Source organism: Heterocephalus glaber, unplaced genomic scaffold, assembly GCF_053883595.1.
Source record: "Heterocephalus glaber isolate CG9 unplaced genomic scaffold, H.glaber_assembly_v1.0 deba00001561, whole genome shotgun sequence".
Taxonomy (NCBI): Eukaryota; Metazoa; Chordata; class Mammalia; order Rodentia; family Bathyergidae; genus Heterocephalus; species Heterocephalus glaber.
The window spans coordinates 13,440,704-13,465,879 of NW_028258349.1; the positions used below are offsets into that span (position 1 = coordinate 13,440,704).

Sequence of the window (25,176 nt, forward strand, 5' to 3'; positions counted from 1 at the left end):
TACTGACTATAATTACCAAGTTGTAAAAACAATTACAACCATGTTAATATTTCACAGGATTTTGATGTCTGATAAGACCTGAATACTGGTCAATTTCCAACTAAAACATAAATACAGCTCTTATCCAAAGAAAATACTTTATTCAATTTCCCAAAACAAATTATTTTGAGTTTAAAGTGAAAAAAGGCCAAGTTAAAATATGAACAGAAAGAGTTTTCAATTAGTGGGATCTGAAATCAATGTGTACTTTCTAATTAAACATTTCTCCCATATGGCATTTCTACTAACGTGACATTTCTGTTTTTCAGGGTCTACCAGGCCAAACCCTTTGCTGCCTTTGCTGCTTTTGCTTTGCTTTTCCCCTGTCTTCTGTCTCGTTTTGCCTTCAGCCTTTTTCTCTGCCTCTGGTTCATCCATACTGGGTACTGTCCATTCTGGTCTAGAAGAGTCTTTTTGTTTCTCTTTATCTCAGTCTCCATTTTCATGTCATCTTTTTGGTCATCATTCGCCACACAGTCCATTTCCTCTTGGCATTGTTTAGGTACCACCACAGTTGCTATCTCCCGAACGTCATTCATTAAAACATTGCAGTCTACTTTGAGATTATTTTTAAGTCTGTTGAGCTCCTTTGGGGCATTTTTTTTTCTCTTTTCAGCACACATTTTTCTTTTCCACTTACACCATAAACTTTTAGCCATGTTTTCCGGGAGAAACGAGTACGCTCACTTGAAAAGAACTCATGCCAACCAACCCTTTACCTTATTATCAAACTAGGTTAATCTATGGATTTGTAGTATCTTTAAAGGTTTGAGGGAGTGATTGTTATGCACGTAGGTAGACATTAGTGAGCTTGAGGGACACAGAAGGTCCAAATTACAGTACAGCAGTATGCTTTGCCAGTTATGGTTAAATGAAACAAAGATAACAGTGTATAATACATTTATAATCAGTTGTTAGGTCTCAGACCCAAAACGACCCCACATAGCACTATGACATTTTAAGGTTATGCATGATGCACATTCATCCTGATACCAGGCTATTTCCAAAACAAGTAATACAGCATTTCTGGTTGCTATCGACTACTGCCCAATGACATCAGAAAGGGGACCCTTCTTTAAAGACACTCCCACCTTGCCCTGAGACATTTTGATTAGAACTTTTTCTTTCATAAAGCTCTAAGTTTCTTACATGATCAAGCCCCTGGGGGACCACTGACAATCTGAAAAGAACAAAGAAGACATTTTCAAGATAATCAACATTCCAAAGTAACCTCTAAGAAAAATTGTTGATAAATATATACATCATGTAGTTAAAACAATGATAATAATCATAATTCCCTGAACCCCAGGAATGATTCTCCTGTACATAAAATGACATCCAAGCAGGGTGTGGTGGTACACACCGACAATCCCCTCACTCTGGGAAGGTGAAACAGGAAGATTTCAAGTTTGAACCCAGCTTGTGCAATTGAGACTGTCTCAAAAATAAATTGGGTACAGTGATGCACACTTATAATCCCAGAATCCACAAGGCTGAGGCAGGAGGTTACTGGGCTATATAATGGGTTCAAGGTCAGCCTGGACTACATAGAGAAACTCTGTTGCAAAAAAAAACATTTAAAAAAGAGAGAGAGAGAGAGAAAGGCATGTGGCTGGGGATATATTTCAGTGCAAAGGCCTTTGGGTCAATCTCCAGTACAAAAAAAAAATCCAATTCTCAGAGTAGATGCCTACCTGACATTTCTCATTTGAAGCTGTAATTCTCTATCTTCTTTACAGTAAATTCTGCCAAACTTCAACATGGCCACCTATATGTCTTCTATGAATTCTTTCATCCAAGACACAACACAGAAGTGAGGAGCTGTGTCAGGACCCAGCTTCCAAGTGACATCATGGGCTTGGAAGTTTAAAAACAAAAGAAAAACAAAAACCTGGAGAGTAAAGATATGGAGTACTATATAGATATGGATAACTTTGGGTAACTTTGTGTCCTGAATTGTATTCTTATTAAAAGAACAATTTTAAAATTACGATTTTCCTTGTCTCCTTTCTAACTATATTTCTTCTATCCTACCTAAGGAAGAGCGCACATATCCACAGCTATTAAATACACTCACAAGATCGCTCTTAACCAGGGCATTTAGTCTATTTACATGTAATGTAGCTACTGATATATTTAGATTTAAATGTGCCATTTTATTTTTTTCTTTGTGTTATATGTTTCCTTTTTCTCTCCTGTCTTTGTGTTGGATTGGTTTCTATGATTTCAATTTCTTTTCCTGTACTAGTTTTGTAGGTTTTTTAGCCACTACTCCAGTAAGCCCACATTTATTTATTAATTTTTTTTTTTTTGGTACCAGGGATCAAACTCAGGTCCTTGTGCTTGCAAGGCAGGTGGTGAAAAGCCCACATTTATTAACCCCACATTTATCAATACACTCACTCTCCACTCAGTGTTTTCAATTCTATTCACTCCCTTAACTTAGATTTATAATATAACGTTTTACAAAGGTATTACAAAAAGGTTTTATTAGCCAGGCATGGTGGTGCATGCCTATAATCCCAGTACTTGAGAGGCTGAGGCAGGAGGATCACCACGAGTTTGAGGCCAGTTTGGATTACATAGTGAGTTCAAGGCCAGCCTTGAATTACATAGTGAGGCTCTGTTTCAAAAAAAAATTTTTTTAAACTTCCATGAAATTATATTGTCAGTTTACATTTAATCAGAGCATTGTCTGACATAAGTGGTGTTCAAGAACATAAAATGCTTAAGTCCTATTAAAGTGAAACAAATCAGTACACCATTTTAAGGCAGTAAAGACAGATTTTATTCAGCAGTAACCATTGCGGTAGGGAAGTGAAGCCACTGTAAATGGAGCTCAACTTTGGGAAACAAAATGCAGGAAACCTGAAATGCTGAGTATGATAAAGGAAAGACACTAGAGAGTATGAAGGAAGAGTCTGGTCCATGTGACTATGCCATCTGGATTTTTACTAACTGGCACTTATCCAGAAGAGAAATAAAGTTTTCTCTTTATGACTGAAGTAGTTATACAAGTTGGAGCAAGATACCCCTCAAAGTTAGGCTATGATCCTCCCACAGGAACTGGGAGGCTAGAACAAGAGGTAGCTCCTTGAATGCCTTCATTTCTGGGTCTTTGAAGAGACAATTCAAGGTAGCAGATTTATATCTCAAAAGAGCAGAGAAATGACTTATAATTACAAACTTTCTAAATATAAGAGGGGGCTCAAAGGCCAATAAGCTGATCTTCAGGTTTGGCTGGAGCAAACAGTAAATTGTCTGAAATTTTAACTTTCCTCAGGCAAGCATTTTAAGGGGATCTGGGGTCATCAAACAGACACAGAATTAAGCTACTAGAAGCTATACTAGAGTTTGATCAATTCTCTCAGTGCAGGCTTTTGGACAGGCTTTTGTGCCAAGAGTTTCTACATTTGTCTTTCCATCATAATATGAAATAATTAGCAAATGAATTTATCTTGATAAAAAAATATATATTACATCAGCTAATACAATGTTTCATAGTAGGAACCATTTTTAGTGAATCAATTTATAACAGGGACTTAGAGGCTGGGTCTATGGATGCCCAATAGGTAACTAATACAGGATAAAACATAGTATTTCTGTCTTCATTCTTGTATTTGCCTCTTTCATTACCTTAAAACTTTGGGTAAGACCTGTGCTCAGGTCAGCACATACACATATTAATCACTTAAGGAATGTCTGTATAAATACTGGTAATACAAGACTTATTAGCTCTAAGTTTACCTAACCTATATCCCTAACCCATCTGCTATCCCCTTCAAGACTGATAAGATTTGCAGGGATATTTAAGTCCCAGTTTTTACAATGTCCCATTCCAGATCCATGGAACAGTGCCTACAAGTCTCCAGTCATTGTTCTAAACCTACAATCAACTAAGATTCCAGGAAAACCAGAACCTTGCAGCCACCCCATGAAGAGGTCACTCCTACTCTACTCTCAAGCAGGAATAATCACTTCGGGGGAATTAGATTGTCCCCTAAGGCCTTAAGGACTTCTCCAGAACTAGTCCTGAAATAAAAATCAACCAAGCCACTGCCTGACCAGGAGTACCTACACTGCCAGCTCTGCAAACCCTCCAACTCTGCAAACCCAGTACCTTTCTATAAGCCCTAAAATTCCTGTGAGGCTCTGGAAAACAGACCTTGAACTTTGTATCTGTTCTTCCCACTGTGTCCAGGCTGATTAAGTTCCTTTCCTCCCCATAACCACTGTTCATCACTTTGGCATTTTAGTCTGTTGGGGCCACAAGAGCCAGGGCTTTCAGCTCCAAACTCTAATAAACACTTTTGCATGTGTTTATCAGTGAGAATGACCTAAGTATTTCCTTTCTCCTGAATGTCCTTGCGAAGTTCATTATCTATATTTGTCTTACCTCATAAAATAGAGTATGTTCTGACTTTTAGTTCTTGACAGATTTTGTTTCTTAACAAAGAAGCCATCTGAACTTCAATTGTCTTATTGGAAACATTTGTATAATGGATTAAATTTCTTTAGTGGAAATAGGACTCTTCAAATGGTCTATTATACCATACAGCAGATCTATTTCATTCTATGTTGCTAAAAATTTACCCGTTTCATGTAAATTTTCAAGTTTAGTGGTATATATTACATAGGAAATCTGTTTATCTTTTTTAACATAAGGCGACTACTTTTATTTATTGATATGTTGTTTAATACTTCCCTTATTCTCCAGAGAGCTTGAGGTGACCATTCCCACTACTAATGGATGAACACACACAAAATAAACAACGCATATACCAGGCTAACTTCTTTCATAAACATGTGTATACAGGGATGGTGGTGTACCTCAATGGTAGAGTGCTTCTCTAGCATGAATGAGGCCTTGGGCTTGATCTCCAGCATCATAGAAAATAAAAAAGTGTATATACACGGGCTCAGTATTAAAACAAATACACAAAATATCCACATAACCTGATAACATAAGAGGAAACAAATATTTGAGTGCTTACTTTGTGCCAGACACAGATACCCTCATGGATATAAACTGGTGTTTAATACTGGAGTATATCATTTTTCCTCAATGAAGAAAAGATGTTTTTTCTACGTAGTGTTGAGGATCTAACTCAGGGCCTTTTGCACATGGTAGGCAAGTGCTTAACCACTGAGCTACATCCCCAGGCCCTCAACTGACAAACAATAATTGTGTATAATAATGAGGTACAATGTGACTTTTCTTTCCAGTACTAGGAATTTAAACCAGGGCCTTCACACTGAGCTACATCTCTACACTTTTTTTTTTCCCCCATTCTGAGACACTAAGTTGCTAAATTCCTCAGGGAAGACTCCAAGTCCCGATCATCCTGCCTCTCAGATTCCCAAGAGCTAGGATTACAGGCATGCATCTCCACTTCTGGTTTAGATTTCCTTAGTTTTTAACCTAATGCCCCTTTTCTGTTCAGGATAACATTACACCCAGGATATCACTCAGGATAATATTACATCTACCTCTCTCCTAAGGTTCCCCTATATTTTCACGGATTCTCAGATTGCCCTTTTTTATGATATTCACAACTTTGTTTTTTGTTTTTTGGTACCAGGGATTGAACTTGGGTCCTTGCGCTTGTGAGGCAGACGACGGAACCACTGAGCTAAATCCCCCGCCCTGTATTTTGTTTTTGAGACAAGGTTTCACTGTGTAGTTTAGGTTGATCTTGGACTTACTATGTATTCCAGGCTGACCTTGAACTCATAGTGATCCTCTTTCCTCAACCTCCAGAGTGCTGGAATTACAGGTGTATGCCATGCCCAGCTATGGTCAAGTAATTTATAGACTGTCTTTCACCTCAGCTTTACCTGATGGTTTATTCAGATTACACAGAGATTACAGGGCCAAAAATCTCAGAGGTAAAGTGCCATTCTTATCACATATCAAAATGTGTTATTCACATGATGGCTCCTGATGCTAGTCTTGATTAGCTAGCTGAAGTAGTATTTGTCAGCTTGCCACGCTGTGAATTTACCTCTTTCCCTGTACTCATTAGAAGGAAGTTGCTATGTACATCTCACACTTGGATAAGGAGTTATGTTCCAGGACCTCAAGAGTAGAGAATCTACATAAATCAAATTCTTCTGTGAGCTTTGTGTCTATTCTCCATCATTCAATCTTTTTGTTGTTGATTTTTTCAGACAGGGTCTCACTATGCAGTTCAGACTCCTTGAACTCACTGAGTAGCCCAGGCTGGCATTGAACTGGCAGTGATCCTCCTGCCTCAGCCTCCCAAGTGCTAGGATTATGGGCATCCGCCACCACACCTGGCTGTTGTGACAAATACAAATCCCAGAGAGAGGTGATAAAATCAATATAGCATATCATATGTAAACATTAAAAAGCATCTTATCAAAAAGGAAAAAAGAGGAACAGAAGGGGGAAATAAAAAAAGAAGTAGATGGCAGATCAACACAGGTAGCTTTAAACCTAACTACAGTATATAATTTCACTGACCTATGATCTATATATCCCCCAACTGTACTAGACCAAATAAGGTCACCAAAGACTTTACATCATAATTCCTGGAGCTTGTAAATATTGCCTTATATGGCAATAGAAACTACAGATATTAATAAGAATCTGGATATAATAACATTTTACAGGGAGAGAGAGGAGTATAGCATTGTAGACAGCTATGTTAGTTATAAATATTACAGGCAGTTAGACAGGGCTGGGCCCTCAGCACAGAAGACTATAGTGGCCAGAAGCACATTCACTGAAGGCCAGGCTTCAAGAAAAAGAGGAACTGGGCCAGGATTTAGCTCAGTGCTTCCGCTGCCTGCCTTGCAAGCATAACGTCCTGAGTTCAATCCCTGGTACCAAAAAAAAAAAAAGAAAAGAAAAAGAGGAATGACTACACTCACATACTTCCTCTAAGTATAAGCAGCAGTGATTGATATTGTAAACAGGTATCAATCACCTTGGGCGAGGATCACAACTTCCCTGGCCCATTCTTTCCCAGAAAATATGGGACTTGCTTCCCCATTTGATCCCCATTTAATCAATATTACCTAAGCAACAATATGTGTTATAATCTTATTGGTTGACCATAATTTTGTCCCACCTCATATCCACCTTGTGATTTCCCATTTGATCAATATTACCTAAGCTACTATACTTGAATCTTATTAGTTGACTATAGTTTTGTCCCACCTTGAACCCCGCCTCACTGGTGGCTTTGCTTAATTAATTAATTAATTGACCCTTCAGAAGCAAGGTCAGCAGACAACTCACTTTCTGGGCCCCCTTCTATCTCTCTTAGACAAAATCCATCTTTCTCTCAATAAATTCTTCCTACTCTTAATGTCCATTGTTCCTAGAATCCATTCTTCGATTTTAGAGAACATGATCTCAGCGTTTCAGACACCTAGTAGGTTCAGAGTTATATTTCCCTTATATTATTTGGAGGTTCTTATATCATATGCCCTATATCAATAGGAGACAAACAGAGGAGAAGCTCATATGAAGACTGAACAGAGAGATAGATATGTGAAGATCCTAGCCTTAAAACTGTAGTGATACAAACTGGGCATGGAAGCACACACCTCCAAAAATCCAAACTCTTTTCACTGGCCCAAACCAAGGTGTCAACAGGATTGTACTCTCTCTTGAATTTCAAGAGGAGACTCCTCTTCATGCCCCTTCCAACTTCTATGGCTCTCAAGTCCCTTGCTTGCTTATGCTTGTATCACTCCAAACTTTTGTGGGCCGGGGGGGGGCAGTATGTAACTGCAGATTGAACCCAGGACCTTCACACTGAGTGAGATACATACCCAGCCATTTGTGGGGGCGGGGGGGGGGATTGAGGGGGACAGGGTCTTACTGAGTTACTAAATTGCCCAGGCTAGGCTCAAAATTGGTGATCCTCCTGCCTCAGCCTCCCAAGCAGGCTAGGATTACAGATAAGCCCTACAATGCCTGGCTTCATATTGGATTTTTAAAAAGCTAGTACTGCCTACAGAAAGACACAGTAGGATAAAAATAAAAGTACAGGAAAAAACCTAAGTTGCTACCACTGTAAAAAAGATTGTTTTAAAATTTATGAAACAAAAACTGTTAACATTGCAAAGACAAATCCACAGAGATTTCAACACCCTTACCACAAAAATTAATACAATGAACAGACAGAAAATAAAAATACTGAACACTCAATGTAGTGGCAAAGTGCCAGCCAGTATATACAGCTCTAGTGTTACAGCTCCAAAGCATACAGCTCTAGTGTTACAGCATCAGAGTTTACAGCTCAATGCAGGTAGTCCAGGAGAATGGAAGCTGCACCCAGGTGTCTCAGAGACAAAAAGTGTGCAGTTTTATTCTTAAGGGCCAGTGGGTCAGTCTGGGACTTCTCCACAAAGAGACTGACCCTGCAACTCAGCCAGAGTTGGGTTGTTATGCACTTGGAGGGGGGTGGTGGTTACAGGAACATCATTTCATTGGTTAGAAAGCTACAAGTTTCAATCCTTCATTTACATATGGGCCCAGCAACCTTACTGGTTACAGATTTTTGCATATAGTGGGTTCACTGGTTAACAGTGTATTGAGTTTTATCTTATTTGTATATGGCGGGAAGGCAGAACAAAGAAAATTCCTAAGATGTTGAGAGAGCTGGGCCCAGGCAGGCCTAGGCATGTTAAAAGAATTGGAAGGAAGAGTGCCAGGGATTTAGCTCAGTGGTGCCACTGCCTCACAAGCACAAGGTCCCGAGTTCGATCCCTGGTGCAAAAAAAAAGCATTGGAAGGAAGTCATCTTCCCGTTAGTAAGTCCAGCCTTAGCTACAGAGAAATGTATTTCCCTTTCATCAGCACCACTATCAGTCAACCTGGCCTAGCTGATGTTAATAGAACAGTCAATCCAAGAACAAAGAACAGAATATACATTCCTTTTAACTGCACATAGAACAGTTTCCCAGAGAGACTATATTCTGGATCATAAATAAATTTCATTAAATTTAAAATTATTCCAAGTCACACAAAGTATACTCTCTGACCACAAAGGAATTAAATTAGAAATCAATAATATAGACCTGGGTATAGTAGCATAAGACAGTAATCCTCCCATTCAGGAGGCTGAAGTAGGAGGATCACTGCTATTTCCAGGCCAGGCTGAACTACAGTGAGACCCTGTCTCAAAAAAACTGAAAAACAAAACAAACAAAACTAGGTAAATATCCTACCACTCAGCTATATATCCAACCCTAAATTTTAAAAATTGGTAAAATGGATAAATTCCTACAAAGACACAAATTACTAAAGCTTTCTTAAAAAGAAAATGATCATATGAATGATAGGACTCCCACTACCTCCACGGCTATTATGCATAGTAGCTGCCCTCTTCCTATTGTGCCTCGCCCCCTCCCCTGTGTGATGTCACATCAAGATGGTTGCTCCCACCAAAGAACAAACCTTTCTTCCCAGCATGCCCCTGTTCCCGCCTACAGAGTAACCCAATACTCGCTCACCTCCTACCAACTAGTGATGTCACCAGCTCCTCCATTCCCTAGTCACTACCTCACTCAAGCCCGCCTCAGCTCCTACAAACCCCACCCCAGTCTCTATAAAGGACACTCCCTGCCCCAGTCATATTGCCTTTGTCTCTCCTTTGTTCAGAGACACCCCAGCAGATTGTTCCTACAATAAAGGCTTGTTGTGGCCTGGTCTGGTCTTGGTTTTTGGCCTTTTTACCTGACATATCTGATGCCGTGACTCGGATGGTAGACAGTCCATTGAGAGACGATACCCCATGGGACGGGGTTGATTGGCCTTTTGGCCATCTCCACCGGACCATATCTGCCAAGCCAGGACCCTCTTGGGGCTTTCTGCCTTTGCCATTGCTGATGCTACTCATCCACACTGGTCACCAGTCTCTGGGTGAGTAGGGAGTTCAGCTTCCCTCTCTTCAGGTTCTCTGTCTCGTTCTCACTCTCTCCCTCTGGGGACTTCTCAGAAATCCAAGCACTTGGTCAGAGAGACCCCCCTCGGCTGCTCGGCCCAGGACCGTGCCCCTAGGGGACTCCCCATCAGCCTGGCTCCTCTCATTCTCTCCCTCCGGGAGACTCACTTGGAGATTGGGAGACTCACTTGGAGATTGTCAAAGGAGAGGAAGACACTCCTCTCTTTTGTCCTTCTCCCAGGGAGCTGCCTCCTCCTCACCCGTTCTAACATGGGAGTCCAACAATCCAACCACCTCCCCTGCAATGCCTCTGGGCTGCCTTCTGGCACAACTCAAACCCCTCGGATTGTTGGGACCAGACTTTAAGCCAAAAAGACTTCTTTTCTATTGTAGTCAGGTTTGTCCTCAGTATAAATTAGATAATGGGTCTCAATGGCCAAAAAATGGCACTTTCAATTTTAACATACTGCATGATTTACACAACTTTTGTCAGTGCAATGGCAAATGGTCAGAAATCCCCTATGTACAAGCCTTTTTCTACCTACTCTCTTGACCCTCCCTCTGTCAAACCTGTTCTTCTCAGGTACTCCTAGCCCGAGCTTTGCCATCCACCCTTCCCAATTCCACTCTTTCTGATTCCGACACGTTCGATCCAGCTGATCACTCACCACTCACACCTCCCCTACCTTATAACCCCCTAAACCCTTCTGCCTCGTCTCGTGCTTCCTCACCCCCGCCATCTTGTGGTCCTTCTTTGTGTCGGCCATCTTGTACTTCTCCTTTGTTTCTTTCCACCTCACTACATGGCTCTTCTCCTCCACCATCTTGTGACCCTCCTTTACCTCCTCCTCCCTCATCCCCGCCATCTCACATCTCCCCACCCCACACCCATTCTCACTATCCCACCCTTCTATTGGCCCTGGCCACACAGATGCCCCCTCCGAGAAGTTGCTGGGACTGAGGGTATTGTTAGTGTACATGTTTCCTTCTCTTTCTCTGACCTTTCTCAAATTGAAAAACACCTAGGCTCCTTTTTCTCTGATCCCGATGTTTGTATCAAAGAGTTTCACTATCTTACTCAGTTTTATGATATGACCTGGCAAGATAGTCATACAATTCTTTCAAGTACTCTCTCCCCAGAGGAATGCCAGAGGGTCTGGAGGGAAGCCCAGGCAGCAGCAGATGATTTTCATGCCACAGATCCAACTAAACTAGTGGGCACCCAGGCAGTACCAGATACTCAACCTGATTGGACTTAACCAGGATGAGGACCCAGGCAGAGATCTCTGAAACTATATGACTGTTTGTCTCAGAGGAGGCTTTAAGAAAATTTCACAAAAGACAGTTAATTTCAATAAAATTGGGGAAATAACTCAGCGACCCCAAGAAAATCCAGCACAGTTTCTTTCTAGGTTGGCTGATGCTCTTCAAAAATATACCAAAATTGATCCCATATCTCAGGCAGGCATGACTGTTATTAACACCCATTTTATTTCACAGTCTGCCCCTGACATCAGGAAAAAACTAAAAGGGGTCGATGAGGGTCCCCAGGCCACACAAACCAAGCTCCTTAATATTGCTTTTAAGGTGTTCAATTACCATGAGGAACAAGCAAAACAACAAAAGGTGGCCAATTACCAGATGCTGGGAGCAACCCTACAGGGTAAACCACCATCCTACAAAAGGACATTTACTTGTGATGGGCCTCCTGGGGCCTGCTTTAAATGTAATCAGACTGGACGCTGGGCTAAAGAATGCCCAATCCCAAGCCACCACCTGGCCCTTTTTCTAACTGCAAGCAGACGGGTCACTGGAGGGTTGACTGTCCCATTCGCCAAAGAGGTAAGAGGCCATGCCCTCCTCAAACCCAGTCAGCAGGTGCAGAGACATCTCTGTCAGAGCTCATCAGCCTGGCAATAGACTGACAGTGCCCAGGGTCATCTGCAGGCCCCACGGTCATCACTCTCAATGAGCCCAGGGTAACTGTCAGCATCTCAGGTAGGCCTATTTTGTTTTCACTTGACATGGGGGTTAACTACTCGGCCTTATCACAGTATTCAGGCCCTACCTGTCCCTCCACAGTAACTATCGTGGGAGTTCAGAGAATATCCTCAAGCCCACTCAGTACATCACTCCTAGCTTGTTCTCTGCTAAGCAGTACATTTTCACATAGTTTCTTGGTTATTCCCCTACCCCCATCTTAGGGAGAGATATTTTAACTAAATTCAGGGCTTCACTCATCCTTCATTTAGCCAATTCAGATCCTACTGGTATTCTGCTGCTCCTGGCTGCCCCCATGACTGACTCAACCCCCAGTGTAACTTCACCCTCCCCTAGGGAGCTTTATATTAACCCCTCGGTCTGGGACACCTCCACCCCTTCTGTGGCTAAATATCACCCTCCCATTCAGATCTCTCTCAAATATAACACTCAATTTCCAAATGTTCCCCAATACCCTTTAGCTTTAAAACATTTAAAAGGATTAAAGTCTGTAATTACCAGTCTACTTGACAAGGGGCTTCTCAGCCCAATTCACTCCCCTACAACACTCCTATCCTTCCAGTTTTTAAAAACAAATGTTTCCTCCTGATTAATACAAGACTTAAGGGCCATCAATTCCACTGTACTTTCCTTACACCCTGTTGTTCCCAACCCCTACATTTTATTGTCCCATATCCCCTCCTCTTCATGTTATTTCAGTTCTAGACCTCAAAGATGCCTTTTTCACCATCCCCCTACACCCCAACTCACAAAATCTTTTTGCTTTCACATGGACTACCCTGATATGGGACACTCTCAACAACTTACTTGGACAGTTCTTCCACAGGGTTTCCAGGATAGTCCACACCTCTTTGGACAGGCCTTGGCTACTGACCTCTTAAAATTAAACCTGTCTCCCTCTAAGCTACTCCAATATGTAGATGATTTACTTTTGTGCAGCCCCACCTTCACACTCTCCCAACAACACATGGCCTCATTACTTAATTTCTTAAATGAAAGGGGATACTGAGTCTCCAGGGACAAGGCCCAACTCTCCCAACTCACAATACAATACCTTGGGGTTAAGATCTCAGATCAACAATGAGAGATCACCTTGGACTGTAAGCAACTTATTCAGGACCTCCTGATCCCTTCCTCCAAAGCCAAGATCCTGTCTTTCCTGGGGCTCGCAGGCTTTCTCCACTTATGGATAGCAAATTTCAGTCTACTTGCTAAATCCCTGTATGATGCTTCCAAGGGAGACCCAAATGAACCTATAAATAACACTTCTATCAAGGGACCATTTTTCAAGCTTCAGGCCGCTATCCTCTCTGCCCCAGCATTGGCTCTTTCAGATCTCCAAAAACCATTCATTTGGTATGTCATCAAATGAACAGGATTGGCTTTGGGAGTCCTTAAACATAGGATCACATTTTGTTCCGGTCACCTACCTGTCTAAACAGCTTGATTACACTGTCTGAGGCTGGCCTACATGTTTACGTGCTCTGGTGGCCGCTTCTCTCTTAGCCCAAGAAAGTTCCACACTTACCTTTGGCCAACCAACGACAGTAAAGTCACCCCATCACTTACAGGACTTACTCACTCATTATAGCCTCTCACACCTGTCCCCCTCTAGGCTACAGCTCTTCCATACCACTTTTATAGAAAACCTGTCTTTCTCTCTTCAGTCCTGCCCCTCCCTTAACCCAGCCACTCTTCTTCCTGAGGCTGTTCAGACACTCTCCCACTCATGCACAGAAACAATTGAAAACCTTCTTCCCTCCCTCCCTAATGTCTCCTCAGTGGCTATCCCAGATCCAGAATTCACATGGTTTATTGATGGCGCTCAATTCCCACCCATGTGCCTGGCCAGAAGGGGACAAACCGGTTATGCAACAGTTTCTTTCACACAGACCATTGAGCCTAACACACTCCCACACAACACTACCTCTCAATAAGCAGAATTAATTGCTCTCACCCAAGCTCTTACCTTAGCTCACAACAGGCGAGGCAATATTTATACTGATTCCAAATACGCACACCACATCCTACACTCTCATAATTCCACATGGAGAGAAAGAGGCTTTATGACCACAAAAGGGACACCCATTATCAACGGACATCTGATACATGCCCTTCTCCAAGTGGCCACCCTCCCAACACAAGTGGGGGTCATTCATTATAAAGGACATCAATCCTCTTCCTCTCCTATAGCTCAAGGAACCAATAGAGCAGATCAAACTGTCCACAACATGGCACAATGTGTTCCCCAAAGCCAAAATCAGATGTTCATCATTCCACCCTTAAAACCTAACTACTCTCCTCAGGAAAAGGCCAAATACATAGAAAAGGGTGCTACACTAAGGAATGATTGGCTTCTATATGGTGGATGCCATGTCGTACCTGATGACCAAATAATACCTCTCCTCACTGACATACATAACTCACTCCACATAGGAACCCAACCCCTCCTACACCTTCTCAGGCCTTTTCTATACCACCCATTCTTAACGACACACACACAGACAATAACACAGGCCTGTCTCATTTGCTCAACCACCAGTCCCCAAGGTGGCTTTCAAACACACACAAAAACTCACCAGTACAGGGGACAACTACCAGGGGAAGATTGGCAAATTGATTTCACACATATGCCACCTGTAAAAAAGGTTTAAATATCTCCTGACCTTGCGAGATACTTTCACAGAGTGGATAAAGGCCTTTCCCTGCAGGTCTGAAGGAGCAGCTGCTGTAGTTCACGTGCTCCTAACAGAAATCATTCCTCCATTTGGCCTCCTGCTTTCCATTCAGTGGGACAATGGACCTGCCTTCATCTCTCAGATCACCCGACGGGTAACAGAGACACTCAACATACAGTGGAAACTCCACATCCCCTATCGACCTCAATCATCAGGCAAGGTAGAACAAGCCAATGGGTTAATTAAAACTCAACTAACTAAACTCTCAATAGAGCTCAAACAAAATTGGATTACCCTCCTCCCTTTAGCTCTCATGCGGCTTCGCTCAACACCCTGAAAACCATTAAATTTAACTCCCTTTGAGTTGATGTATGAATGACCTCTCCTGTTTTCTAACTTACCAGACCCATCACCAGCACTTGCTGATTATATCCCAACACTTAATTACACTCGTTGTCTCCTTCAAACCCTGGCTAATCAAACTCTCCCCTTTCCAGACTCATCAGGCATTCTACATCCTCTTCCTCTTTCTCCAGGTGACTAGGTATATCTCAAGACCCTGTCCCCAAGATCCCTCCAACCACGATGGGAGGGACCTTTCACTGTTTCATTAATAACTCCTACCGCAGTAAAACTCCAGGAAAGGGTCCCCTGGTTCCATCTTTCCAGGATAAAAAAAGATCTTCCAGATTTCCACATGAAACAGCCTGAACAGCAACCTAACACTGCCAGATACTCCTCCATTCTCACAGGACCTACTAAACTCAGATTATTCCGTACTCTCTCACAAATTCCCAAGGAAGGTTAACATCTCTCTCTGTCTCTCTCATCGACGTTTCTAACCTTATCAGCTCAAAATCCAATTGACCTTCCTTGGTAATACAGATGTACATCCTCTTACATCAACAGTTTTGGGCCTTCCTCGAGTGTGCTCTGGAAAATGTCGTTTGGTGCTGCCCACAGGACAACATCCCTGAGACAATCCTCCAGTGGGTAACAGACCTCTGGTTGCAGGGAGCACTAGCTGATTTTTCATGTTTTGAAATAGAGCTCTTTTCTTTTCTCCTCATTTGCTGTTTGTACACACCCCCTCATCTGCCTCAAGACAATCCCCTTCATTAAGGGCCTCATGGGATACTGTGATTCCATTCACACAGGGTCACGTACAGATACCCTCAGCCTTCTCTCATTAATTCTTTTTGGCCTTCTTTTTGGAATTGGGCTCACTGCCACCGCCCCGAGAAATTACAAAACTATAGATAAGTGTCTTCTGGTAACAACATATTACTTCATCATTACCCTCATTGGTATTATTGGTTGTCTACAATAATTTGTCAAGGATGCTTCTCCATAGACACTTCTCACATTGGTGGCTTACAATTATACTTCTAATTAACAAACCTACAGCTGAACCAGACCCACTGGGACACTGGACATTTCAGGTACAGCTGTGTGAAAGTAATCCCCCATCATCATTAACCAGACTCACTGGGACCCTTTCAAATCTCATGTCTCAATTTATTTTGATGCATGCCCTAAAAAGGTAAAGGGACATTGGTGGCCAACTGGATGCACAGACCTAAATACAGAATGTGGTTATCAAAAACAAGAAAAGGGGCCAGGGATTTAGCTCAGTAGTTTCGCCGCCTGTTGCACAAGCTCTAGGACCCAAGTTTGATCCCTGGTACCAAAAAATATATATATATTTTTGTGCAGAATGGAAACAATTAGGGATTATTGTTGGACATTTCCTGGCTGCTATCCACTCCCAGGATCAAATTGTACATGTACCCCTATCAGGGAGGAGGGATGTAATAGTACTGCAGGATATTTTTGCAGAGATAACTGGAGATGTATCAGGGAATATCAGGGAGACACTAAGTCCTCCCTGGTTGCTCTTCTTGCATCACCAAGTTGTTCACAAGGATCCTGTAATCCACTGGCTTATACAATTAGGGACCCCCCAAGACCCCGATTGGACTGCAGGGCACCATAGGGGCATTCGGATCGAACCAAGCAGTGTCTGGCAGAGAGCTTCAGGACAACTCTTTACCACAAAAAGGTCTGGCAACCCCCTCCACAGATAAGAGTACCTCAACCTAAACCTCAGATAATTCCCTTAGCTCCTCAAACATCAGAGCCAACACATAGTAACTCAAGGACTCCGCCCAGACAAGATAGCTCTCTCAATTCAGATCTAATACAAATTTTAAATTCCATTCACAACATCCTTCAGAAGGTTGACCCACAACTGGGACGCGACTGTTGGTTGTGTATGCTGCTTACAAGGTTTTATTACAGGGCTCTTGGAATAGTAGTGCCAAATCAACAGTTAAATCAGGCTGATTCTCCTGGAAAATTACTGTAATCTCAGTCAAAGTTTGGGGTAATGCCTCATGCCTGAGGGGAACAGGCCACACCATAGAGGTAATCGCCTCCTGTGCAGAGATTCAAAATGTCACCAGAAGCTCATTAGTGCCTCCACTGGGAACTTTTATAATATGCCATGATGGGATTTATCTCACATTTACAAAAAGTTCCATGGGACTATGTGCTGTAGCTCTCCTAATTCCAGATATTGAAGTATATTTTGGGGAAAAAAGACTGCCCCCTCCTGCACTCACATGTATAAAAGAGATCCGATAATTCTACCCATACTGGCAGGAATAGCCATTGGCGGAAGTGTAGCGGCAAGTGCCACCGCACTTGGGTTAGGACAAAAACAATTTACAGATCTGAGACATCAAATCCGTTCGGAGCTTGATGCTACACAAGAGGCCATCAATACTTTATAACAGATAGACTCCCTGGCGGAAGTGACTCTCCAGAATAGATGGGCCATTGATATTCTCAACACAGAACAGGGAGGGACCTGTGCTTCCTAAAGGAAGAATGCTGTTACTATGCCAACAAATCTGGGGTGGTAAAAGAGATTACACGCCAAATGAGAGAAAGATTAAGGACCTAGTGGGACAAATTTAGTCCCCAAGGTACTAATCCATGGTGGGACACGTTTGATTCTTGGGGCTCCTGGCTTCCCTGGCTATTGCCATTTGCATGGCCTCTCAGTATTATCTGTTTGATTCTCTGTTTTGGACCATGCCTAGTTCACTGTTTTCAAAATTTCTTACAGGAACGAATGAGGACACCAACACTCATTCCAACCAACCCTCATTCACCAACCAGACAGTCACGGAGCTCATCATGGCAGGGTACCAGCCAGTACGACAAAAGGAAGAGGTCCCCACTTGCCATGGGCCTCATCAGATCCAGGTCTAGCCCCAATCTTCGCCCCTTGTCAGCAGTAAGCAGCTCCAGAAAAAGAGACCTTTGCCCAACTATCATAAAACAAAAGCCTGGAATGATAGGTCTCCCATTACCTCAGCAGCTATTATGTATAGTAGCTGCCCTCTTCCTATTGTGCCTTGCCTCCTCCCCTGTGTAACATCACACCAAGATGGATGCTCCCACCAAAGAACAAACTTTTCTTCCCAGCATGCCCGTTCCTGCCTAGAGAGTAACATAATACTCGATCACCACCTACCAACTAGTGATGTCCGAGGCTCCTCCATTTCCTAGTCACTACTTCACTCAACCCTGCCTCAGCTCCTACAAACCCCACACCAGTCTCTATAAAAGACACTCCCTGCCTCAGCCATATTGCCTTGTCTCTCCTTTGTTCAGAGAAACCCTGGCAGATCTGTTCGCCTAACAAAGGCTTGTTGTGGCCTGGTCTGGTCTTGGTTTTCGGCCTTTTTACCTGACAATGAATAGCCCTGTATCTATTAAATTTAATTTGTAGTGAAAAATCTCATAAAGAAAACTTCAGGCCCAGGTGGCTTCACTGAGATACAAATTCTTCCAAAATAAGAATGAGGCAGGAAATTCCCAGTATGGGGAAAAAAACAAAAATTAGGCAGGAAGGTAGGGCATGACAAACCCGGTTTGGGAAGTAACCCTGACCAGATTCCAGGATACACCTCACAAAATAAATCTCAGGAGGGGCCAGGGATTTAGCTCAGTGGTTCTGCAACCTGCCTCACAAGTGCAAGGATCCGAGTTCGATTCCCGGGACCAAAAAACAAAAAGAAATAAATCTCAGGACCTGATACATTTAAATTCTTGCAGGTTCCCTCAAGCCATGGATGAGATAAAGAAATAGGAAACTGCTATGAGCTCATTATTGTGCCTCTTCATGATAACCCGCCCTTTGTCCCCCAGGGTGTACTTTCATTTTTGCTTTTAATTTTTCCTGTTTTGTTTGGCCCAAGTTTCCTCTGCAGAGCCAGTTGCTCCCTTACCCTTACCCTCCACTCTCACTTTTTCAAATGAAATTTGGCACTGTTTTTTGCTTGTCTTGTTCAATTCTTTCTTCAAGACAAGAAGAACCTGGTAACATTCAAATGAGATTTCCACAGTCTGATAACGGACATTGCAAAAAACCTATAGCTAACATTGTTCTTAAGGATGAGTGGTTCGAGTCGTGTCACTCCAATTCAGCATTTACTGTAGGTACTAACTCATGCAGTAAGACAAGTGTAAATGAAACAAACAAAGCAATGAGGATGAAAAAGAACAACATTGTCTCTATCTAGATAACAAAATCTTTTATGGAGAAAATCCTAAATATGCAAAAGGTACCAGACCTAATTGAGTTTAAAAAGTCAATTATATTTTTTGCTAAATCAATTGTACTCCTTAAAACTAGCAGCAAATGGAAATTAGAACTAAAAACATAAAAATCATTTACAATAGCACAGGATGCCAGATCTGTCTAAAAATGTACAAGATTGCCACAGTAAAAATTTCAAAACACTTCTGGAAGAAAATGAATACTTAGAGAAATATACTTCACATTCATGACTTGGAAGACACAATGTCAAGACACAAAGACAAGAGTCGATTCTGGGCTCGGGTTACTGGTGCACACCTGTAATCTCAGCACTGTAGGTGTCTAACAAAGAGGATCACAAGCTGAAAACGATCCTGGGCAATTTAGCAACTTGACAAAAACTTGCCTCAAAATAAAAAATAAGAAGGAAGGGGGGCTGTGGTTGTATCTCCATAAGAAGATCCTCGGTTCAATCTAGAGAGAGAGGTGGGAAAGGAAGAAAGGAGAAAGAGAAAAAGAAAGAGAGAGAGGGAGGGAGGAATAGAGGGAAGAAAGAAGAAGAAAACCATGAAGGAATGCAAAAGACAGGGTGGGGATTTAGCTCAGTGGCACCATACCTGCCTTGCAAGTGCAAGATCCTGAGTTCGATCCCTGGTACCAAAAAAAAAGCAAAAGACTTAGAACACTTGAAACAATTTTGAAGACGAACAAAGTTGGAGAATCTATATTTCCTGACTTCTAAATTTAAACTGCAGCAATCAAGACAGTGGGTTATTGGTTTTCAGATACATAAGCAGATCAACAGAACAAAACAGAGTCCAAACCAAACATGGTGCATACACCTATAATCCCAACACTGGAGAGGCTGCGGCAGGAGAATCACCAGGAGGCCAGCCTGGAATACAAAGTGAGTTCAAAGCCAGCCTGAAATGAAAGTGAGGGGGCCAGGGACTTTAGCTCAGTAGTGCTGCACCTGCCTCGAAAGCGCAAGGTCCTAAGTTAGATTTCCAGTACCTACCTACATAGCGAGACCTTGTCTCAAAAAACAAAAATTTAAAAAGAAATATAAGTGGGACCTTGTCTTAAAAAAAAAAAAAAAAAAAAAAAGTGGAGAAATAGGCCAGTGCATATACAGCCCACTGAATTTTAAAAATTGCTGTCAGTTTATATTTAAAAATTATTGGGTCGGGGATTTAGCTCAGTGGTTTCGCTGCCTGCTGCGCAATCGCAAGGACCGGAGTTCGATCCCCGGTACCAAAAAAACCAAAAAACAAAAACAAAAAAAGTCACAATGGATATTTCATGCAATAAACTTATCCAGTAAACAGAAACCCTGTTTTATACTGCTATCACACCTACTATTTAGCTTTTTCTTTTCCAAATGTTCGAGTAAATTGACATCAAATAATAACTACCACTACTTTCCCCACTTCACAGTGCGGGGGTGGGGGGGGGGGGAGATCTGAAATTGTGGATCTGTCACCCACATTCTGATGGTCGCGCACGCGCTCTTACTTTCACATAGGCGCGTCCTCCCTGCAGCTGTTCTTCTGCTACACCCGCCCAGCGGCAAGGCCTTCAGATGGTATCTGCGTGCATTTCCAGCCCCATCCCGGGATCCGAGTGCGTCCCCTACACCCAGCCAGCAGGCAGTCTAGCATCCAAAAAGCACAGGCCCTACCTCCTGACTCCAACTGCTTAGAACAAGTAGCCAGACTCACCCCTACACAAAAGCACACATTACACCCGGACGCGTGAGCGTCCTCCGACGACAACAGAGCGCTGTCTGGGCAGGTACTCATTACGTCCGCTGGGGCGGTCATAAGATCCCGAACAACATCCTTCCAGTCAGTTCTGCCATTTTTCGGTGCTCGCAGGGCACTACATTTCCCAGAATGCACTGCACTCTAACCAACTTCCCGCGAGATCTTCACTGTACAAGAGTGCTTTTCTAAACAGAAGTACGCAATATGGATAAAAGAATTCCTTGGTATGATTAGTAATTTCAAAGGTAACTTCTTTCAGTGTTTGGTGGCCCCTGAAACTTCCCGGTAGTTTTTTTCCGCGCGGAGCATTTTGCTTGGCATCAGGGATCTGGCAAAAAACGGCTGCACGACCCGGGTCCAGTTACTTAGTCTTCCGACGCTGGAATACATTTCCCAGAGCCCTTTGCAGTCAGAGTGCTGTGCAAGACTTCCGCCGGGGCCTGCTTTCTGGGTTCCGGAATGTGGCTTTTGGGGGCACTACTGGATAAAGGCCTGGGCAAATACTAAGGGCTGAGTAGGGCCGTGGGATGTCACCTGAAGATATCCTAGGAGTTGCCCCTAGGAAGGAAGGGACCTCAAATAAGCCCGCCAAGTATATTGTGTGTGTGTACTGAGCCTTGAACCCAGGATTTTCGCACTGAGCTACATCTCCAGCCCTTTCTTTTTAGAGTCTCATTAACTCGAGAAGTTGACCAGGTTGTGCTGGAATTTGCACTCAGTCTTCCTACCTCAGCCTCTCAGAGTGCAGGGATTACAGGTGTTTAATACCAGCACCCCTTTCTGCTCAGTAGGTTCTTAATTCCTCACAGAAAAGACTTTCAGGACATCAATAAGAAGTATAGAAAGGTTTTATTAAGCAGAATTGAAGAGTACATGTCAGGTAAAAAAGCCTAAAAGCAAGACCAGACCAGGCCACAACAAGCTTTTATTGCAGGGACAATCTGCGGGGCTGTCTCTGAACAAAGGAGAGACAAAAGCGGTATGGCGGGGCAGGGAGCTGGGGTGGGGGGTGATGAATGAGGCAGTGGCTAGGGACTGGAGGAGCCTGTGACGTCAGTAGTTACTAGGAGAAGAGCAAGTATTAGGTTACTCTTTTGGGGGGAATAGGGGCATGTTGGGAAGAAGGTAGCTATTATATACATAAGCCACCTTAAATCGGAGGGAAACCTATCAGTGCATACTTAGAAATGAGTGTGGGCTCTGAAGGGAAAGAGGTATACTATGGTCGGGGCTTGAGGATATATATGTGGTTTTGGGGTTTGCTTTAAGATGGGTGATCTAAAATGTTTCACGTAAAAACATTATTTGAATGTGTTTTTTCGTCTTAAGAACAGCTTGTTGCCCTTTACCTTATTATCAACTAGCTAATTTATGGATTTGTAATACCTTTAGCGGTTTGGGTTATGATGGCTTTGAAAGAAAAAAAGCCTAAAAGAAGGTGTACCCATTGTCAGGTAAAAAAAAAACCAAAAAAAAAACTGAACCTCAAAGAACTAGGACTACAGGTTCTATTTGACCCAGCTATTCCCCTACTGGGTATCTTCCCCAAAGAATTAAAAGAATCATACTACAGCAATATATGTGCACCTATGTTTATAGCGGCACAGTTTGTGATAGCTAAAGCTTGGAAACAGCCCAAGTGCCCATCAATGGGAAACTGGATAAAGAAGATGTGGTTTTTTTATAAAATGGAGTACTACTCAGCCATAAAGAACGAGAAACTAGAGACATTTATAGCTAAATGGATGCATATTGAGGCCATACTCTAAAGTGAAATAAATAGGACACACATGTGTAAATACCAAATGGTTTCTCTAGTGTGAGAAACTGAACGTGTAAATAAGGATGAAAATGATTAAAATGAGTAATTGATAATTTCAAATAGGAAAAGGTCCAAAGGTGTAGGGATGGTGGGAGGGGAAGGGGAAAGGGAAGAAGGAAAAGGAAAAATTATGAGAAAGAAAAAAAAATGGAAACAAAGTCTATGTAAATAGGGAAGGGTGGAGGGGGTGAAGTGCACAGGTAATGGGGAAAGAATAAGAACTAAGATACATCATGTTCAGGTACAAGCACCCAATGATAAATGTAAATGTATTGTATACCTAAAAATTGTACCAATATCTTTATTGTACCAATAAAGATATTAAAAAAAAACCCTGAAAACCAAGACCAGGCCAGGCCATAACAAAGCTTTATTGCAGGGACGATCTGCCAGGCTGTCTCTGAACAAAGGAGAGACAAAAGCAATATGGCCGGGATGGGGAGTGCTTCTTATAGGAGCTGGGGTGGGGTTGAGTGAGGTAGTGGCTAGGGACTGGAGGAGCCTGTGATGTCATTAGCTGTTAGGAGGAGAGCAAGTATTAGGTTATTCTTTTGGTGGGAATAGGGGCATGTTGGGAAGAAGAAGGTAGCTATTATATACAGCAGCCACCCTAAATCAGAGGGAAATCTATCACCCATAGGGATAACCTTGGGTAAATTTTGTCCTGAAGTTGCAGGCTTCTTTAAATTTTAAATTTAAATTTTCTTTGTCTCCTACCTGTCGTTTTTTTTCTTTTTCTTTTTTTTTTTTTTGGTACAGGGGATCAAACTCAGGACCATGTGCTTGTGAGGCAGGCAAGGAACCACTGAGCTAGATCCCTGACCCTATCTATCATTTTTTCTGTCCTACCTCAGGAAGACTGAATATCAGCAGCTCTTAAAGACACTGAGAAGTTCTCTCTTACCTGAAGGATTTATCTATTCACATTTAATGTAGCTACTGATAACTTTATCCTGTTGTATGTTTCCTTTTTCTCCCTTTGTATTGGGTTGATTTCTTTTTATAATTTTCCTATTTTCTTCACTAATTTGTAGCTTCTTTTGTGTGTGTTTTTTGTTTGTTTGTTTGTTTGTTTTTTGCAGAACTAGGGCTGAGTCTCAGGACACTAATACTGAACTACACTCTCAGCTCTTTTCAAAAGTTTTGGGTCGGGGATTTAGCTCAGTCGTTCCGTCGCCTGCCTCAAAAGCACAAGGATCCGAGTTTGATCTCCGGTACCAAAAAAAAATCAAAAGTTTTTGTCGTTTTCTTTTTTTTTTTTTTTTTTGTATCTGGGATCCAACTCGGGTCCTTGTGCTTGTGCAGTAGGCAGCGAAACCACTGAGCTAAATCCCCAGCCCCTCTTTTTGCATATTTTGAGACAGGTCTCACTAAGTTTCCCAGGCTGTGATCCCTGTGCTTCAGCTTCCCTAAGTGTTGGTATTTCATGTATGTGACACTGAGCCTACCTGTAGGTTCTTTGACTTATTACTCCAGGAATCTCAACATTCATGCTTATGAAGTCCACATTTATCAGTACTCTTACACTCTTCTCAAAGGATGATTCAATTCCACTCATCTTCTTAACTTAGACTTTTAATCCAAGGTATCACTCACATACATGTTTGTTTGTTTGTTTGTTTGGTACCGGGGATCGAACTCGGGTCCTTGCACTTGCGCAGCAGACGGCGAAACCTCTGAGCTAAATCCCCGGCCTACATGTTTTATTTTAAAAATTTCTCTGACTTGTATTATGTTACTGGTGTTCATTTACATTTATTCAAAGCATTGTCTGATATAAGTAGTATTCAAAATAATAAATGGCTAGATCCTTTCAAAGTGAAACAAATCTGGACACCAATTAAAGGCAGCAAAGACAAATTTTATTCAGCAGTAACTATTGCAGTAGGCAAGAGAAGCCACTGTAAATGAGACTGAACTTTGAAAAACAAGATGCAGGAGGCTTTTGAAATGCTGAGGTGTGCTAAAGGAAAGACACTGAAACAGCCAGCTGTGGTGTTCCTGCCCATAATCTAAGCACTTGGGAAGCTGAGGCAGGAGGATTGCCATGAGTTCAACATCCAACATGGGAGTTCAACTCATGTACTTCAAAACCACCCTAAACCATATAGCATGACCCTGTCTTCTAAAAAGAGAAAGAAACTGAAAAGTGTGAAAGAGTTTTGTCCACATGATTAAACCATCTGGATTTTTACTAACATTTATCTAAGAAATAAGCTAAACTTTTTTCCTATCTTCCCTCTAATTTTCCAATTAAAGATTTCTGTCCTGTAAATTTATGCTTTAGTGTTAGTTTTCATTTCTACTAAAGCAAGGACCAATAGTAGCTAGCAGG

The 25,176-nt window shown here is 42.2% G+C and overlaps 1 protein-coding gene and 1 non-coding gene across 3 annotated transcripts in view; one reads left to right on the forward strand and one right to left on the reverse strand.

Moving 5' to 3' along the window:
- Positions 1-2,029, forward strand: part of LOC147824023 (uncharacterized) — an 89,427-nt gene extending 87,398 nt beyond the window's left edge. The window contains exon 4 of the transcript XR_015443103.1: positions 1,779-2,029. The gene's annotated coding sequence lies outside the window, so the exon portion shown is untranslated. The remainder of the gene's footprint in view (positions 1-1,778) is intronic.
- Positions 121-21,280, reverse strand: LOC101696806 (hypothetical protein). Of its 2 annotated transcripts, none has more exons than XR_002387445.2 (2): positions 20,975-21,280; positions 121-1,219 (listed from the first exon to the last, which is right to left on the reverse strand). It is a non-coding gene; the product is annotated as a hypothetical protein (transcript). The 2 variants fall into 2 exon arrangements; XR_002387444.2 differs by lacking the exon at positions 20,975-21,280 and adding an exon at positions 1,734-1,917.
- Between the last annotated feature and the right edge of the window lie 3,896 nt (positions 21,281-25,176).